Source organism: Coregonus lavaretus (genome assembly GCF_964263955.1).
Source record: "Coregonus lavaretus genome assembly, chromosome: 27".
Taxonomy (NCBI): Eukaryota; Metazoa; Chordata; class Actinopteri; order Salmoniformes; family Salmonidae; genus Coregonus; species Coregonus lavaretus.
This window is the reverse complement of record NC_140014.1, coordinates 16,616,773-16,637,804: the sequence shown is the minus strand read 5'-3', so window position 1 is coordinate 16,637,804 and position 21,032 is coordinate 16,616,773. Positions and strand designations below refer to the sequence as shown.

Genomic DNA, 21,032 nt, shown 5'->3' with positions numbered 1-21,032 from the left:
CCAATAGTTTTCTTGGTGACTATGGTCCCAGCTGCCTTGAGATCATTGGCAAGATCCTCCTGTGTAGTTCTGGGCTGATTCCTCACCGTTCTCATGATCATTGCAACTCCATGAGGTGAGATCTTGCATGGAGCCCCAGGCTGAGGGAGATTGACAGTTCTTTTGTGTTTCTTCCATTTGCGAATAATCGCACCAACTGTTGTCACCTTCTCACCAAGCTGCTTGGCGATGGTCTTGTAGCCCATTCCAGCCTTGTGTAGGTCTACAATCTTGACCCTGACATCCTTGGAGAGCTCTTTGGTCTTGGCCATGGTGGAGAGTTTGGAATCTGATTGATTGATTGCTTCTGTGGACAGGTGTCTTTTATACAGGTAACAAGCTGAGATTAGGAGCACTCCCTTTAAGAGTGTGCTCCTAATCTCAGCTCGTTACCTGTATAAAAGACACCTGGGAGCCAGAAATCTTTCTGATTGAGAGGGGGTCAAAAACGTATTTCCCTCATTAAAATGCAAATCAATTTATAACATTTTTGACATGCGTTTTTCTGGATTTTGTTGTTGTTATTCTGTCTCTCACTGTTCAAATAAACCTACCATTAAAATTATAGACTGATCATTTCTTTGTCAGTGGGCAAACCTACAAAATCAGCAGGGGATCAAATACTTTTTTCCCTCACTGTGGAAGAAGTGGGATTGGGGGAGGTTGAATTTTTCCTGTAGCTGAGCAAAAGAGGCAAATGTATCATCAAAGAATAATTGGGCTAGTGAAGAGAGGCCCAGTGAGTGCCAGATGCCGAAATCCCCATCATTTAAAGATGGAGGAAATAAAACGTTCTGATTGATTGGGCCTGATAAAGAAAAGCCTCGGAGGCTAAAGGCTAAATGGAACTGATTCCAAATTTTAAGAGACTGCTTTACAATTGGGTTGACACACCTTTTGCCTAGGGACACTAGGAGAGACGAGCACAACACAGAGGAAAGTGTAGCAGGTTTACATGATTCAGACTCCATCTGGACCCAGAGTGGTCTTGAGCCAGTAGGATCAGTCTGCAGCCAGTACAAAAGGGCTCTGAAATTTGCAGCCCAATAGTATGTCTGAAGATTTGGTAGGGCTAGACCACCCAATGCCTTAGGCTTCTGTAAATGTTTTCTACCAATCCGTGGTACCTTGCCATCCCAAAGAAAATACATTAATGTTTGATCCAGTGAATTAAAAAAAGATCTGGGAATGAAAATGGGTAAACATTGAAATAAATATAACAATTTGGGCAACACATTCATTTTAATGACATTAACCCTTCCAATAAGAGACAGAGGTAGAGACTTCCAAAAAGTAAATGATTGTTTCAAACTGTTAGAGCAGCAATGTTTTCCTTAAACAAATTTGAATATTTCCTTGTCACTTTAACTCCCAAGTAGGTGAATTGATCCCGGACAATCCTAAACTGAAAGCTTGTAAAAGAGCACTTTAAAGTAGCCTTATTTACAGGAAAAAGCTCACTCTTGCCTAGATTCAGTTTGTACTCTGAGATTGATCCAAACTTTTAAAGAATAGATAAGGCATGTCGTAATGAGGTATCAGGGTTGGAGATAAACAAAATGAGATCGTCAGCATTTAGCGAGACTTTCTGCTCTAAGCCTGTCCTGATTATACCTTGAACAGCATCATTAGAGCGCAGTGCGACGGCGAGGGGCTCGATTGCCAAAGCAAACAACAATGGGGAGAGTGGACAACCCTGTCTGGATCCGCGGTGCAATGGAAAATAGTCAGAGGACAAGTTGTTAGTCCGTACTGAAGCCATGGGAGAAAAATAAAGAATCTTTATTAATTTGCGACCAAAGCCAAATCTATAAAGGGCGGCTGTTAAGTAGTCCCATTCAACATGGTCAAAAGCTTTTTCCGCATCGAGCGAGACCACTACCTCCGGGTCCTCCAACGCTGAGGAGTACAGTATATTCAGAAGGCGTCTCATATTGAAAAACGAATGCCTATTTCTCATAAAGCCAGTCTGGTCAGGGTGTATTACTTGGTGCAGCGAGCCTTCCATACGGATGGCTAAGAGCTTGGCTAGGATTTTGTAATCACAGTTTAAAAGCGAGATTGGGCGATAGGATCCACATTCCAGGGGGTCTTTGTTTTTCTTTAATAGTAATGAAATTGAAGCCTGATAAAGACTAGGCGGTCGCTTTGATGTATTAAGGCACTCTGCAAACAATTAAGACAGGAATGGGCAAAGCAGACGGGAAAACGTCCTGTAAAATTCGATTGGAAAACCGTGCGGACCCGGTGATCTACCACTTTTCATTGCAGACACTGCTTTTGCAATCTCCTCAGGTGTCAATTCTTCTTCTAAACAGTCACGGGAGTCTGTATCAATTGAAGGCATATTCAGACCATCGAAGAACGAACCACTCCATTTTCTGAGAATCAGTTTGTCATCCTGCATATTTCTGAGCACCTTTAGCACTTTTCTGAATATCTCTCATTGCCTCCAGTAGGCTTCTCAAGAACCAGAGTGTTCAACCCTTGTACTGTTTGACACCGGGGTCACTGGAATTGCCCCACTTGAGGAAAACCACATTTGGTTTGTTTTAGAAAGTGAGAACTGGAACACAATTAATTTGTTTGCTCTCCCCCTATACTTGAGACCACAGCAAATGCCATCACTTCAAAGAAGTGGACTCCAATCCTCCCATTTTATTTGTTTGTGTGAAAAGTTGTGGAGCACTGGGGGGACATTGGACTTGGTCTGTGGTGAGGATCTCCAGCCACTGCAGTCAGTGACTAAGCTAAGCTAGCCAGGGAGTAAGTAAAGGGGGCGGGCTCTCATTTAGCCAGGCATTGCTGCTCTTGTTTGTGGTTGTCCCTGACAGCGTCGGCGACTCCAGTCCAAAGCACCTGTGTTTGCTCACTAGCTTTCCCCCAATCTGCTCAAAAAATGCTGCGTGCATGTCACATGGCCGCCTGATAGGCTTTTAGAACAGTTAATCATTAATGGTCCCTCTCTTTTGTCCCTATTCACGCTGCCTGACTCAAGCTTTGACATTTCATAGATTCAGACAGGTCAGACGCAGACGTAGCCAGGTAGACAAGCACTCAGAGAGGGAAGTGCCTTTGTGGTTCTGTGTCTGTGGATCTGAGGTGATGCAGGGAGAAGGTCGTAGGTAGCACTGCATTGATCCCATTGGTCCCATTCCACACATAAGTCGAGGAAGGTCATCTCCATCTGTTGAGGATAAAGACAAAATAACACGAGTTAATCCCCAACAAAACACCTTTGCCATAGGATACATCTCTCAGAAAAACTGCTGCAACACTCTTTTCCTCAAATATACAACAGCACAAAACTTCAACTATCAAAAGCATTATCATTGTGCTTTCAAAATGTCATATAGTGTCAGAAACATACAGAAATGGTGTGGTGATAAGAATGAGAGCTTGACATTTCCAAATAAAATGTTATTATGATGGAATCTAATCAGGACCACCTCTATTTTTTGTCCAACCTTGTGCCTGATTTAAAAAATGATGACCATGAACAAAACAAGTCATTCAAGGTTTGGTCCTGTTTCACCATCCCATAGTTAATTAAAGGACCCTATTATTGGTTTGTTCTCTAATTCATGATGTGAATGAGAAGTCCAGGGCTCAATTCATGCCTGTCAAAGTGGGATTTATGGCATAAATGGGAAGCATGAACTAGCTTTCAGAAAAGCCGGGCCACATTTATCTTAGAAGAGAATTAAGTCTACACAGCCTCATTCTTATAACCCACTAAAAGGGCCAGCGACAGCTCTTATCTCCTATTTGCCTGAACTTGCCGATGGTTTTCTAAAGAGAGTTTGTCTCGGTACACCCACCCCAACCCCCAAAGCCAATAATACTGTATGAGAGTTGGAGAGGGTTGTGGAAGCTCGAGTGTAAGGCTAAAAATATAGCAAACGTAAGTGAACAAAGTGGACGCCATATGTAGGGTACTTTGCAAGCTATGAGTCAATCATTAATGTGGCGTATTCAGATATCTGCTCTCTCCAAGGAAATAGAAGTGAGAGTTAAATGGAGGTTTGTGTTTTAGGGAACAGGGTGAAGCTGGAACTAAAATAGTTTTTCACACAGCAGTTGAAGAGTTTTGTGATAGGTTTTCATGCCAGAATCTCACTTAAGAAATGTGTCACGTTCTTTGTTCCATCAACAATTAGATCAAAGTGATTCATTCTGGAATGAGTCAGTGCTTGTATTGATAATGGTTTTATAAAACACTGCTATGAACCACTGATGTTGTTGACTTAAAAACTTTTACAACATCCCCTCACATCTCAGATGGAGTTTCCCTGTTTCTCCTTGCCTCAACTCCCTTAATCTCCATCTATAATTTGTTTAAATAAAAAGTAGAATATAAGTGGATTGAAATTCCTCCTACACGAATACAACAACATTTAAAGGCGTTTGGCAAACATAAATAAAAATCAATTTATTAACTCCAGTGACTTGGAAATAATTGGTTCCTTTCAGATCCTCTTATCCATATTTATTGTCTTATATTGGTAGCCATTTTATTTTCCTTTTTATACACTTGTACCATGTTCTTTGTTTATAACAAGCATGTGTGAACGTCACAGAGCCCTAATCCTCCCAGTATATGTGTGTTGTCGTCCATGGACAGTTTATTTGCTAACCCTGGCCACCCATGATAAGGACCATTAGTGTCCCCCCTCTATAACTCACCACCTCTCCAGACCACAATCAGACAATCTTTTCTTAATCATCTAAATACATTAACATTGTCTTTTTCAGGGGAAAAACTAAGATGACCATAAATCCCATGCTGCTTCACCCACCGGGAAATAAATTGGGTTGAGCCGAGTCAACAAGTGGCTGAACGACTGTATGGTTCAAACAAAGGTTCCCGTTTCAGAAGGGCAGGTAGGAGATGGATGGGTGGTAAACATAGCTGACATACCTGGCCGCTGCCATGGGGCGGTCACAGCACAGCCCACGACTGAAGGGACATTGTGTGTGGCAGTCAGATCCATCTGCTTCTCCTGTCTGAACCTCTTCTCGTAATGGCCTCCTCTCCTCCCTTTCCCTCTTCTCTTTGAAGGCACAGCCCTCCCCAGCACAGCCCTGTTAGACAGAGAAAGAGAGGCTCCATAAACCTATTTCCCTTCTTTAGTTGATGTGTGGTTATAGTTCTTCTGCAATTCGTCCTCTGAGACCCAGAACCTAAAATCCACTCAAACAAGCTGAATGTGCCGATAAGCATGGGACAGCAGCATTCATTCCCAAAGCCTCAGAGCAAAACATTTTATTCAGTCACATTTAAGAACATGTATGGAGAGAAACCTCACAATCTATATACATTTGAGACTTAATTGAATAAAGTTGTATACCATGTTGTAATGTTTTAGTACATAATAGGACATCACACATATACCTGTACATATAAAACATGTATTGTCAAAAGCCTGGTTATGGGAGTTGCTTGTTTTCTTGTGAGAGAGTGGACTTTGCAGCGTCGGACACAGAGACGAAGCTAAAGCAGCTCAGTGTGAGTAGTGGTAAGCAGGTATAGATAGGAGAATGGGGAACACCCAGGAATGTTTAGCTAACTCGCCTGCCACATTCAAGCATGTATGTCAAAGGTGTTTGCAGGGTGTTGACACCTCCACATAGAGAGGTAGTAAGGTGAATGACATGGCCAGTTGGCTGCTTGTGATGAGTACTCAGTGTGTTTAACGGACCCAATGCAAAGAGGCACAACACTCAGAAATATCCAAAAACGAATAAGTGCCACACATTAAGCACACTGGCAAAGAACAAATGAGAATATTGAGCATGATCTAAAATACAATTGCAGTCATAAAATAGACACATTTCCCATGTATATAATATATGGTAATTTGTCTGTATAAATTAATTAAAAATAAGATATTTGCAACCTTGTGCAAGCTGAAATAACTTCAATCAAACACAAACATCTTAAGCTAAAAACTGTCATCCTTTTGATAAATTGAGGGATGAATGTGTATTGTAGCCACATGTTATTTAAGAGAACACTGTCAACAAAGTAAACGTTCATTTGCATAGCTTCTTTGAATTATGCCCTTCTGTCAATTAATTAACCAACACAACCTCCACAATCCTGTACCATTTTTAGATATCTTGAAATGATATTGAAATGATATTATGACCCTCCATGCTGAGTAAGACAATGTGCTTAAATACTTTTCTCTCTTTTTGCACACCTCAAAGACATGTTCAATATTTTTTCAACTTAGCAATTATGTTCTACTAGCTTTGTGTTCATTTATATTTATATAATTAAAGAAAAACAATACAATTATAATCACATTTCCTGTCATTCAAATAGTTATTTTAATTTAAACCTAGCTACAGACAAATTGACAAATTGATCATTATATTGAATGTACTTATTCTCAATCTCCTATGAAAACAATGTAACTATCGCACAACAATGATAGAAATAAATTATTGCATTTGTAGAATGCTACAAAATGCTTTCCTTTTTGTTTCTTCTTGTTAAATTTCTAGAGCTCTGGCAAAATAAATAGTATGTAGTCCAACAGATGTGTAATATTATCCACATAGTACGGGCATTTAATTATGAAGGTATTTAATTATGTATCTATCTGCCTCTACATTTTATAATACACAAGGACAACTTGTACTTAATTGTAGTACATAATTGTACATTTTCATTATAGGTTTGTACAATGCTTCATACAAAGCATTGTATAAGCAAATAAAAAGCAAACCTTGCCTTATATTTTACACAGTCTTTCAGTTGATCAAAGTAAACATACTCTGAGGATAGCTCAAATTAATTTATTGCTGTGTGATAAATAAAACAAATGTGTGATATATTAAAACATTGAAAAAGGTTATTTATCAATATCTTATTCTGCTATTTCATTCAACATAATGTTCTAGTGGTTATCAAATTGTGAGTGACATTGACATACATTGCCATTTTATGCCGTTTCAAATCATGCAATTGTTGATTAAATCAGCTGTTAAATCAATCCACCACAAGCCACAATTTAAGATAAAAAAGGCAAATAATGCCTTTGAAAGTATGTACTTATTTAAAGAAAAAAACGATCTTACATTTCATATGATTACATTGAAAAATCTACCTGCTAAGATCCCTGTATACATTTCCAATACAATGGCAAACTAATATTGACCAATAAAACATGCATTTTAAAATACAGTTAATGCAAAGTGCATCGAGTCATTCAACTTCAGGAGAAGCTAGCATGTTCTCTGTTCTGGGTTGTCAAGGGAGCAGCCAATGACAGTTCAGACTGTGTCTGACCACCCACTAGGAGCTGCAGGGCCTGATATTTGATGGCTGTGACTGTAGTCTCTTGGCTTCAGACAACCATACAGGTGACTAAAGACCGCCATGAACACAGTACATTTCAAATGACCTTCAGCATCATAACATCAACACTGAGTGAGTCATCCGAGTGCTCTCTGACACAAGACAATAGCCCGGTGAGCCCGAGGTCGTCAGCGCTTGAGGTAATTGAAGGAGTGTTGTAAGTTTCTTGTATGACTCATTGTGCGTTGTACGGAGCCCATAACTCATGTTCTCAGAACTCATAAATTACTCGGCCACGGACAACTTTAAGCAGTGTTGAAATTCCTTGAACAGAGCTTTATTTCAGGGTCAGTGGAGCGTGAAGCTGAGAGGGCTGCCAAGCCCGGCACCACCCACCCCACAGGCGGCTGCCGCTCCACTCACACAGCCCAGTAGCACACCTACCTCTCCTCCCATACCTGAGCTCTGACATGCTCACTAAACATTCAGAGGCACACCAAACTGCGAAGCTGCTCACTCTCAACCAAAACAAGCACTTATTGTTTCTTAATGATTATCCTCTCTGCTAACACCCAAGCGACATTTAATCTGTATTTTATATTTGATGTCTTTTGTACAATAACAACTTATTTAAAAATGAAAAATGTGATTGACATAAAATTGCTCCCTGTTTGGACATTCAACTCCACTTCCATGCTGTCCCTCTGAATTAATCCATGAGCAAAGTGCTTAACAGAAAATGCCAAGCCAATGACAAAAATGACCTACAAAATGGCAACAACCTGAGAAAGTTAATTGTGACATTGATTCAACTGCAACATGTTCAATTAGATGCACTGTTCTACAGGGCATCAGAGTCACCACCATCCACTCAGCCTCTGGACCTGACCACCCAGAGGGCCGCTGACATTACAGACTTTAAGGTGGGGGATGGGTGTGTATTTGAGTGTATGCGTGTTGTGTGTATGACATCAGACGTTTTTTCAAGAAACTGTTATCATTGTTGGCTAAATTTCTTCAGCAGACTACAAGAGGGAACTGTAGTAATTCCTGTTCCTGTCAAATAGACATTACAAACGTTGAGTCTGAATACACATTCCACTAAAAACTAAACAATGTAAATACGAAAACAAACTAACAAACTGAAACAAAAGACCACAACATGGATCCTGCTTTCAGTCAGAGAAACTATTGGCTTTATTTACTCTCTCGAGTTGGCATTAGGTCATTTAATGACCGCATCTCATCTCTTTCTCAGGGGCCGTCTTGCAGTATTCAGCAGTGGGCTCCAAAAGGCTGAAAAACAATGTTGAAATGTCTATTTCACTTTGGTGGCTCCTCCCTGTGTCTTAGTTGTGTATTTGAGCTGCCTTTCCTGCGTGGTGAGCTCTGTTCCATATGAACTATCCACATGCAGTATAATGTAGACCTATGTAAGTGGGTATCTTTATCGTATCCTGTGCTTGACTTGTGCTGCCTCCTTTCTGTAGAGAAGAGGGATCAGGCGTTATCCCCCCACCCTAACCACCGCCCGCTGTTTATCGAAGAGCGAGGGATTCAAGCCTTAAACGACAGCACATGCTAAGTTGAACCTTAGCCACGAGATACACAGGCGATAACCCATTCAATCAGACAACAACATCATGGCAGGCAGTATATAGGCAGATAAATGACGATACAGTACGGTGTACAATGGGAATTAAAAGTATAGGGCAGCTGGGCTCTTATCTGGCCAGGGCGATGAAACCCGGCAACAAAGGGAGGCCTAAGACTAAGAGGCTTGATGCATGGGAAAGCCATCGGCCGGCCATTGTGGCTGCCCTTCTGCTGAGCAAATAGTCCAAACTGTTCATTCCCCATCTCCCATTCTCTCCGCGGTACATTGTTTGTGTCCTTGCATTTCATTCTGACTGGGGAAGATTGCTCTCAGGGCCAGTGAGCAAACAGTCCAGAAAAGAGCCGGCTATCTCCTGCCGTTCCCAGGAGAACTAGCATTTTTATTTCAGCTCCAAGCTGTCAAAGGATTGGAGGGTTTGTGTCAGGATCCTGAATTAATTGCTTTAAGCTGGGGGGGGGGGGGGGGGGGGACTGCGTTTTATCACCAAATGTTCAGTAAAATGTTTCCTAGCAATTATGCACCCCCGCCATGCAACGTAGGCTTTCAGTCGCCAAACATTTGGTATTGGATACATACAGGATGGATTTCTGAAACGCAAATGATGCATTTAGTTGTTGTAATGGTAGCTCAATGGTATGAATAGTGATGGGCCAGCGTCTGTCAAGGATTTGGTGGTATGAGGGTGAATTGAAAAGTGTATTCTTTTTTTCTATGATAATAATAGGTACACGAGCCAGGCTTGGCAGAGAATTGACCAAGCTTGCAGATGCCTCCATAAAGCATTTCTGGTCAGACATTTGGTGGAATGGGATATAGAAAAGTCTGGAACCTCTGTCAGAACAGCTAAAGTGACCTTAGAACCATCTGTCACTCACAAAATCATCCCAAATCACTGCTTACTTAGACATTTTAGATCTGTGACACTGCCATATCTGTTGGATAACTACACTCAGCTTCTATTGCCAGAGACAACAAACCAGACAACTGTTCCTATTTTGCCCTACCATCTCCTTTATTTTTTATTTATTTATTTTTAGTCATTTAACAGACACTCTTATCCAGAGCGACTTACAGGAGCAATTAGGGTTCAGTGCCTTGCTCAAGACAGATTTTTCACCTAGTCGGCTCAGGGATTAGAACCAGCGACCTTTCGGGTTCTTAACCACTAAGCTACCTGCCACCCCACTAAGCTACCTGCCATATCATCAGATATGTCTTGAATTATGGTACAAACGTCATACAACGCTACACTGATTATGGCAACAAAATTGTATGCATTGATCTTATAGTTCAAGTCTAATCATGAAAGCTAAAACACGCTCTTATTCAAACCTCTGTGAGAGGCTGGTATGCATTTGCATCTTAAACGCATTAGCAATATTTGACTGTACCACATGATGCTATAGCATTTGTATGGATTAGTATTTTAGAAACTATCATCAATCAGCTCACTGCCTCAAAGAGTTAATCATTTAACTAATGCTTTGCTTTGCATGTTAACCCCACCTGAAATTTGCATCAATATAGTAACGCAACAGTTTCTGAAATAATGACCTCAAACAAGCCCAAACACACAGCTGCTGTAACTGTAACCAATATTTTCCAGAACAATATCAAAGGTGTGTTGCACCAATACACTGAAGAAACCAGAAATAACATTGCATCCATTAATTTTTTCTCTCTTTGGTGTAATATGTTCAATGCCGCTATTGCACATAAAGGTATCCGATCATGACACATACATCTGGATGGATTGCTTCTTCATCTGACAGGATATGAAATACCACTCCAGACTATGTCACTGTCAGCGGTGAATAGGCGATTGGTTAAATAGTATGTATCAGGGGAATACTCTGTAAGAGGAAAAGTACAGCTCTTGTCTTTTAATGGTAATCTGCTCAACTGCTCTATAGACACCAACCAGCTTTCCAGGACCCTTCAGCTGAGCATCAGCCTGTACGTGATAAAACGACACAGCCATTTACATGGGATTAAATTGGGGATTAATTTAATTCAAGTCAGGGTATGTGAATTCATTGAAAAGCTGACAGTGGCGTATACATGGAGGGAATTTAATTTGAATCCTCAGAGGACACCTCTATGGGGCGTGGGGGGTCATGTTAAAGTGGAGGTTTTAAAGACACAAATACGCTTAGGTTTCCGAATGACACTCATCTTTACACACATTGACATGTTATTGCTGTTGATTGGATGTTATTAAATTGAGTAGAAATGTTATTAGATGAGGGCTTCCCTGGGAAAAAGAGAGAGAGGTGGGTTGTTTTAAAGCAACGAAATAGCCTATGCATGTTAAACAATGCACAGATCAGGAACAGTCCTCTGTACTGGTGTACCCATGAAGAAAAACAAATACAGGATTTAACACAGATTTAGCATCCACTCCTATGGTATTCAAATGAGCACATTATTTGAATGTCAGTGATTCTCATGAATGTTGAAATCGCATATCTTTTAGCCCCCCTGACAAGCTATGGCGATGTAAAGTAAAGGTATTACATTCAACTTGGAAGCAGATTAGAGAATTCACCTCTGCAGAACACTCTTTCCTCGCATTCAATAAATTGGACAAGTCCTTTTGTAAAATAGCCTATCACACCAAACATGTCTGCATAGCGAACATATACAGAAGACAATATTACGTAGTTTGTTATTCAGAGTAGAGTGTTGGGGCCACACGCATGGCGTAACTACATATGAGGACACCAAGGTCTGGACCTCGGTAATTTTTAATAATTTGAAAAAATATATAATAATACAAATATATGTATATATATATAGTACACAATAAAGTCAATTACGGGTCCTCCATCTAAATACTGCTCCCAGCATTGATCAAAGCTCAGAACGTGTATATTCTTGATCTGACTGAGTTCTAATCGCACCAGCCTCTGCGAACGAGCGGATTCATGAACAGTGGTTTGTTCGTTATGTTCGCCTGTGTCCCCCAGATTTGCCTCCCGGATTTGCCTTTTTTTGCAGCACATTCACCACTCTCTCAAACGGCTAACTACGCCCTCTCGCGGCACAGGCCAAAGGCCTGAGACGTAAAACGAACTACCCCAGCTCAGAGACCACTTAAGTAGGCAACTAGAGATGCTGCAGACAGTGTGTTTGCGAGATACCGGGGAAAACTTTACAACCGTCCCGCGACTCTTGCCGTGTCTACAGACATCCCCAAAACAAACAAAAAACGATTCTCGGAGAATGAGTGCACAACTGGAAATAGTCGCTTATAAATCAAATCAAATCAAATTTTATTTGTCACATACACATGTTTAGCAGATGTTATAGCGGGTGTAGCGAAATGCTTGTGCTTTTAGCTCCGACAGTGCAGTAATATCTAACAATTTCACAACATATACCCAATACACACAAACTAGTAAGGAATGGGATTTAAGAATATATACATATATGGACAAGCAATGACAGAGCGGCATGGACTAAGATACAGTAGAATATTATAGAATACAGTATATACATATGAGATGAGTGGTGCAAGATATGTAAACATTATTAAAGTGACTAGTGTTCCATTTCTTAAAGTGGCCAGTGATTTCAATAGGCAGCAGCAGCCTCTAATGTGCTAGTGATGGCTATTTAACAGTCTGATGGCCTTGAGATAGAAGCTGTTTTTCATTCTCTCGGTCCCAGCTTTGATGCACCTGTACTGACCTCGCCTTCTGGATGATAGCGGGGTGAACAGGCAGTGGCTCGGGTGGTTGATGTCCTTGATGATCTTTTTGGCCTTCCTGTGACATCGGGTGCTGTATGTGTCTTGGAGGGCGGGTAGTTTGCCCCCGGTAATGCGTTCGGCAGACCGCACCACCCTCTGGAGAGCACTGCGGTTGTGGGCGGTGCAGTTGCCATACCAGGCGGTGATACAGCCCGACAGGATGCTCTCAATTGTGCATCTGTAAAAGTTTGTGAGGGTTTTAGGTGATAAGCCAAATTTCTTCAGCCTCCTGAGGTTGAAGAGGCTCTGTTGCGCCTTCTTCACCACACTGTCTGCGTGGGTGGACCATTTCAGTTTGTCAGTGATGTGTACGCCAAGGAACTTGAAGCTTTCCACCTTCTCCAATGCGGTCCCGTCGATGTGGATAGGGGGGTGCACCCTCTGCTGTTTAGATACAGTTTGTCAGTCAGTAAGGTGGCTAGCTGCCGGCAGAGACTTCTACTGCAGTAAAGTTGAAGGGCTCTGGCTAGAATTACTTAGCCAGGTAGAAGGATGAAGTAAGAAGCTAACGTTAAACGGAGCCTACCTCAGCAGGAGCAGAAAATACACTACCAGGTTCTCATAATACCTTTGCTTTATAAATTGGCTGCTGAGACAGACAGTGATGTGGCGCTCAGTGGTGAGGCTGATGGAGGTTGCAATGCATGCAGGAGGAAGCAGAGGAGACAGAGAGAGAGGAAGCAAGCAGAGAGAGGTTAGTACAGTGGTTCCCAAACTTGGGGTCGGGGCCCCATGTGGGGTCCCCTGAGAAGATCTGTACTAATCTTATCAAATAAGTTAGGAACAAAAAAATTCAAGATATGTTTCAATATGAACACCTCCACATGGCCTATATTCCCTATAGGCCTACATTAAAATGCAATCAAAACACAAACAATACAGTTCTAAAAATGCCATACATTTTCGTTTCGGCACTGATGTTAAGTGTCAGTGCGAATAATTTCCCCCTTTTCAGGGGTATAACACTACAATTGTATAGCTAATAGGCTATGTGTTTGTAGATCGACTGAAGTGAGTGAACATACAGCAGCCAAGGTGATAATGGCTGGGGTCATTTTTGCTCGTTTTTTCTGTTCTCCAAATAGCATTTTGAAGTTGTTTTACTTTATCGAAATGCAGTAAATGAGCTTTACTAAAACTCAAACCCTGGTTACGGCCCTGGCCACACTGGCTTGTTTGCCTTTGCTGGAAGCAGAGATTGGTTTGGGGTTTAAATGAATCGCTGGCGCACTGCGTTTTTAGGTTTCATTAACTTTTAATGAGTTGTGTGTCCTTGGTTGTGAGTGACCTGTAGGGCTCAGGCCTCAGTTCCCTGAGATTGGAGAGAAGTGGGGTGAGGAGAGAGGTTGGCAGACATGCCAGGGACATGTGTATGTGAATATCTGCACTGGGTGGAAACAGAGGAAAAAGGCAATAAAAGATGGTCTGAGTCCATGGCAGAGAAACATTCAGAGATATCCATCAGTACTGCCAGAGTCTGAATCTAAAACCCCATGGTTTTGAGGCCTCAGGGGGAATAAAGAAACCATGTCGGATCAATCACAGCTGAGCAGGAATCCCTTTACCACAGCTGAACGACATATTGTTCTATGCTGGCTTTGCCAACACGGTTCACTCTCAAACTCTCGCATCAAACCCATTGGGAAATGTGACTGCAGAATACTCTATGGTACTGAAAAAGGCTATAGAAGCACTTAAATAACACAACACACATTAATTTCTCAATTTTGATCTCGGTAATACCTAGATTCATATTTTGGACTTCTCTAATCTTGATTTAATACAGTGTCTTGCTGTATGGTTGAACACACATGTATTATCTTGCCATGAGCTTCCTGAGCTTCATATATCTCCTTGAGAAGCTTATTTTCCTTCTTAGCATGCCTGAACCTCTCTTCACTGTTCTCTTCTCCAGAGACAAAAGCCTTGCTTGTCATTCCCATTAAATGTTCTTCCGCTTTTAGTACTGAGCATAAACCGAAATGTCGGTTATTTTTCTGTTTTTAAACAACTAATTGACAGACATTGGTTCAATTATTTTGAAATCCATTTTTTTTTTTTTTTTCTGTGAGCTCAATGCGCACATTGGGCAGTTTCTCTAGAGATAAAACAGATCCAGCCTGAACTGTGCTATGTAGTAGGCAGTTGTAGTTTCCAACAGTTCAATATTCTACATAGTTTAGCACATAAAACGTGGTAATTAACTACAATGACCATAATCCATTGCGCATATACTTGTCCGGTCTGTCTTTCTTTTAAGCCTTCTACGGATGAGAAAGAAGAATGCGCGATCGTGAGGGGACATAGAGAGCGGCTGTTGCTTCGCCAGGTATCTCTACCTGAAAATAGATGATCTAAGTGATTGATAGTTGGTATTCAGCAGTCATAAAAATATGCCTTATTTACTTTGAAGAACTACAAAATAGTGATTTTGTCAGACAGCATAGGAAGCAGCTCTATAGAGATGAGATGAGGACTTGAAATAATACATTCATCAAATAAAACAAAAAAGTAATATACACAATAACTGAAATGTTTTATTAAAGTAAAGTAATGTGAATAAATGATGGTTAATAAGTGATAAGCAGTAATGGGCAGTCACTACCATCATGGGACTTTTATTAATAGTTTTATTCTGTGTTGTTACAGCATTAAAACCAAATAATCTAAACCCAAATCGTAAATTTGAAATTGATTATTTTTTTATAATGAACCGAAACCGAACCGACCTCAAAAACCACTAATGGCTCAGCAATATCTGCTTTATTCAAGCAGAATCAACACCACTTGTACATTTATGTTCTTATTTACCCTTTCATCCTTTTCATCCCAAAAGGATGTCCATTGTTTTGGCTGATTACTTTATATCCATATCACTGCATATATTTTAAGATGACTCTTCGGTGCAGATGTAGGATCTTAATTTGAGCCAGTTTGCTACAGCAGGAAAATAATGCTGCAGCAACAGGAAATGTGAATTATTGTGTGGATTATAATTAATGGACATTTTTGTAGTGGTTGATTCATTTTAAGTTAGGGCAAATCAAGTCTGAAATGTTTACGTGGAAATTACGAACTTTAGAAGCTTTTTTATACCTTGAATACACTACAAGTTTGCATTTCCTGCTATACGTATTGGATATACAGGATATTTCCTGCAACAACAGGTTGGTCAAATTAAGATACTACATCTAAAAATCTAGGATTATTTCTCTCCTCGCCATGACGACCTACAGTGCATACTGTAGATGGACAAGCACCAACAATCCTCTGAGTGATACAAAAGCAATGGGGGACTGAGAGGCACCCTGTCCTGACCAGAATAGGTTGTCTTTAGGTCAGTGCTTGTCCCACCAGCTGCTGCCTCGATGCTGTCAATGGGCATTGTTGACTGGCTTCTCTGTAACGCCAGCGCGGCCCTGTGTGTGTGGACGTGTGGACCACACGGCCATGCGGCCTGGCTCAGGGTGAGAGGAATCACTGGTCTGTAATGTCACACTGCCGTGTTAGAGAGGTACGGACACATCACAGTCACTGGTTGCATTCTCACCCTGTCCCCCTCTCCCATCTCACACTCCTCCTTTTTCCATACTGACTCTCTGACCTTTGACTTCTACCTGCTCTGCTGGGTCAAACCCGAAATGACGGTAAGCGAGGTATAGGAGGTATGGTCAGGGTCATTTTTGTGTGATACAATGTGATACAAAACGAGGTAACGGTGTGCTTTAGGACCATGCAAACGCCTCTGTGTGGTCGGGTAGGCTGTTTGGAGTGTTTATCCGACTGGATAAAAAATGTTTTTTATAATAATAATATTATGTCCCCCCACTTCTAAAACCAAAGTTGCGCCTCTGGGTATGGTAGAGAGGTGTGTGGCACATGAAATGACTCTGCTAATTCCTGATGGTTATCAGTGAGGATGGGATACTTCCTAGTGCTAGTGTACTCTCCATTGGAACAGTATCAGCAGCTAAATACAGACTCCTCTCCGGAGCAACACACAGGGAGTGGAGTGGGCATCTCTTTTCATTCTGTTACATTACGCCCTTCTGTGCTACATTGGGATGTGTACGATTGCCTACTCTCAATGCTTCTGAGAGCCCTCTCCATATCCCTCTCCACAGCGTTTTGTTTCCATTAGAACAGCCAATGATTCGTTCAAGGTGGAGCTTTGGAGGAACTAACATTTAGGACCCACTCAATTAGGGTACAAACAGACAATGAGGAGGTTTACTGTAAAGTGAACAGAAAAGGCTTCTGCCACAGAGAGAGTCAGGCAGAGACAGTTTCCCATATTGGGTTGACCACAGGGTGTTTCACACACCACTCAGACAACCATATTTATTATCACCATTTGACTCAAATCAATCTAATTTATCATACCACATCCGATATGAATTGCTAAATTCAGTGAAAATATTGGTCAAAATCATGTCCAAATACTAACTGCAATTCATCAAACATCAAAGTGTATAGAAGCCCATGAACCTGTAAGGGAAACCTGGCAATAAATTCATGTTTTTAAAAGGTGTATAAGGTATCCTTTCCCGTTTTCTACTTTGGATAATTATCATACCAAATTAGAATTATTGTAAGAAAAAGTACAAATTGTATTTGCTATAGAATGAATGATTGGGGTTACCTATGAACGGATAATTCTTTGCTTTTTCACTTCTTCTTCATCTTTGGGCTTTTATAGCAGGGTGCATACCAATATTAGGTGCATTACCGCTTTTTAACTTTGGATATTTCCTCATATAATCTAGTTATTCCCCATGTATTGAAAGTGCCAAATTAGGCTACTCAAAATGCTTATCATTGAACATCAGTAAATCAATTGGTTTTACTATCTGTAGTTCTCAAATAATGCAGTGTCAACCTTTATCAATATTGCATTTTTATTTTTCGTTTGCGCCTCTTGGTCTCAACGTCTGTTAGTTAGTCTATGGTCATTCGATCATCAAATTCAAAGCAGTAGCCTAATCATTAATAGTCTACATGAATAATAATAATCATCATCATCATCATCAATAATAATAATAATAATCGTGATAAAAACATTCTGATAATAATAATAATAATGATAATAATAATGTATTCCCAGAGGGAGAATAGGTTTGGCACCAGCAACAGACAAAATCTAAATTGCTGTTTTTTTTTCTAGAAATCTATTTAGCTAAAGGAATTATATCCCTTGCCTAAATAAATGTATATATGTATTAGATCCAAAATGTATGCACTTATTTGAATAGCATAAACTCACGCTCTTGCATTGAGAATTATTCATGAAAAGTGTCAGCTAATTAAATGGCTACTAATGTTAGTGTTAATTGAAGCAAGATGGGTGGACGCGATGGACGTAAATCATTACGAGGAACTGACTGCTGAGAAACCATGGGTGGCTTTGAGTTTTGACTTTGTTGTCCTTTAATATACTGTGGGGTAGCAGTTTCCCTTACTAAAATATGGGATTAGGAGTATTTTGCGTGAAAGAGGAGTTAAATCGGGGCAGTGTGGACGGTCCCACCCCTGCAATAGGCTAAATCCGAATTACAGCTTGTTAGACCGGTGTCCCGCTATCACCCGGGAGACCGTTCTACTTGGGTGTTCCAGGCCCTGGTGGTGGCTGCATGTGAGCTTAGGCTACTAGTGCTTTCAATGGGAATATAGGGCCAGAGTTGGAAACCCATCACACATGGTGTTATTATAGGCCTATATGGCTATGGGACTATGTGCATTTACTGCTATAAATAAACTTGGTTAATTCAAATGATGCAATCCATGGTTCCATCATGAAGAGCAGTACCCCGGGCCAACGATATCTGTTTACAAAATAAAAACCTATTTCAGACCTGTTTCAAAACCTATTGACTTACGGAGTATACATTTTACTTCGATGCTTATAGACCTTATATCGATGTATCCCAGTGTTGTGAGAATTTATCCCAATTTTGTTCCAAAGCTCGTGCAATAGAAAAGCAAACAGAAGGACAGATAAGGCATCCGCGAGTTCAGCCTCAGAGTCTATGGACAAAATCTGGCGTCATCACAGCAAGAGGAATTTCATCCAAGTTTGACCACGACTTGTTCCAAGAATTCCAGACTAGGTTTCGGTATTGAGAAATGCCATTGGTTCCTTGTGTGACTCAAACTAATCTAGAAATATGCAAATAGGACGACCGGTAAGAAATGTAATTAAAATGGTTTAGCAAAGTAAAGGGATCAACAAGTTGGACCATCGCTCATCTTGTTGCTATAACAACAGTGAAGGGGTTGCCTGTGATGGTGTGCCCAGGCCCTTTGCAGAGGCATCTCTCTGTGCTGAAATGTGAAACTGCTTTGTGTGTGCGTGTGTGTGTGTGTGTGTGTGTGTGTGTGTGTGTTGACACGCGCGTGCATCTGCCTGGCCAGCCTGCAAGGACTCATGCACATATTTCTATTGCCCATTTGTTTTACTTGAGCAAAAACAAAAAAACTATTCGGAGGCAAGCCTTTATAAATGGTTCTCCACAATAATGAAGGTCCTGGTCCACCATGTCATGTAGCCTAGCTGTCTCAGGTAACTAATACATTGGATGATGTAGACCTAGGAGGCTGATGTCAGTTGCGTAAACTCTCGTGCACTTTTGGTAAGAAGGTTCTCCAGTGCAGATTAATGCCGGTTACCTTTGAACTAGGGTTCCTAAAGGCCATTCCCATTTCACTCCATCCTGGAGGAGGCTTGACTGGGGTTATCACCTCCATCAAAGGATCGGAGTAGAGGAGCGTCGGCATATGCTCTTTTAATAATGGGTAATGGGTATTTTCGAGGGCTCTTGCTCCTTGTGAGAGCAAGATTGGAGGGGAATTAATTATTGAAAACGGTCCCCAGTGTTTTGGGTGCATTATACGATTTCATCTCAACATTAAAACTTTTACTAGGCTACTACTATTTTCTGAGCACAATGGTGTATATTTTATACAGTAGCCTAAGCCTATTATGCAGGCTTCTTCTTATTATTATTATTATTATTATTATTATTATTATTGTTGTTGTTGTTATTATTATTATTATTTTATTAGCCATAGGTTATCATTAATTGTCCGCAACCAATTGTAAATAGGTATCATGGATGAGATGGGGAAGATAATGAGGATAATTTATGATAGCTAATTCATTAAAACATATGTTCTTGACATTTGGAATTCCAATATTGATTAAAGTTTTTAAATTATTTTCAAGCAGTGTGCGTAAAATTATCTTAAAATTATCCCCAAAAGGAAGCCAATAGAAAATGCTTTGTTGTAAACTCAATGGATTTCTGAAAACCGGACGCACACAGCAAAACTCAAAAACGGATAGCAATGAAACATAAAATATGATAGGCTATAAACCACCCAGACGCTAACATTTGAATGTTGGAGCCGCAGGGTTTCATAGTAGGCTATAAAACAGAGTTCCATGCGCAATGGAGCAATTGCTCCTCTCTGACATCAATGATATCTATCAGCTGCAATAGCTCTCTGACACGCAATTGAAAGACACTGAACGAAGAGGCAACAACCTCTATCACAGAACTTGCAAATCACATCAGCCTTTTAGAAGCTTTGAACTCTCCATTGTCATGAAACCCAATTGGGCCTGCTCGAGGACCTTTCTAGTGAACCAGGATTTGAGCCTGAGTGCTCAATTCTCATCTAGCATACCCCCAAGCGAATAATTACTATCATACAACGATTGAATTGAAATAAAGTTAGGAAATATACAATCAAATGTCCATACCTGTGCAATACAGTCGATGCTTACTAGCAAGCTAGGAGCCCAATGTGGAACCTCGCCTTCAGCCTTCTGCAAAGGGCTGGAGACATCACGGCATTTATTTGAGCTCAAACTCTGTCACTGTTGACTTTAGCACAAAGCAAAGATTTCACTGCCCCGCTAGTTAAAAAAAAGAAGATTATTTTACCGAGATATCGATCAGTGTGCTAAAAAAAAAATCAGCTTAGCATTATGTCTAAAATGAAGAGAACGAAATTGAATGTCTGTGTACATTTACTGAGTGGTGACGTCTTCTTCAAAGTTTACACTCCTGCAATTTGGTTGTGCATGTACTTCCTATATTGTGGGCATAGCCTCCACTCCATTGTTTACTGCCTTTGTTTATTCGCAGATCACGGGTGTTTAATGTACGATTTGTGAGAGGGACTGGAGAATAAACGCATGCACCCTTTACGTGTTCAGAAGGTGAAGCAGTGTCCTATCTGGCAAAGGGACAAACTAGTCCTCCCTGCCCTTGGATTTTCAAGCACACCGGCAGGGGCTTGGTATCCCC

The 21,032-nt window shown here is 40.8% G+C and overlaps 1 long non-coding RNA gene across 1 annotated transcript; it reads right to left on the bottom strand.

Moving 5' to 3' along the window:
• Positions 1 to 420: 420 nt before the first annotated feature.
• Positions 421 to 20,680, bottom strand: LOC311102792. Its single transcript, XR_014610040.1, has 3 exons — positions 20,483 to 20,680; positions 4,961 to 5,124; positions 421 to 3,226 (listed from the first exon to the last, which is right to left on the bottom strand). It is a non-coding gene; the product is annotated as an uncharacterized lncRNA (long non-coding RNA).
• Positions 20,681 to 21,032: the final 352 nt, after the last annotated feature.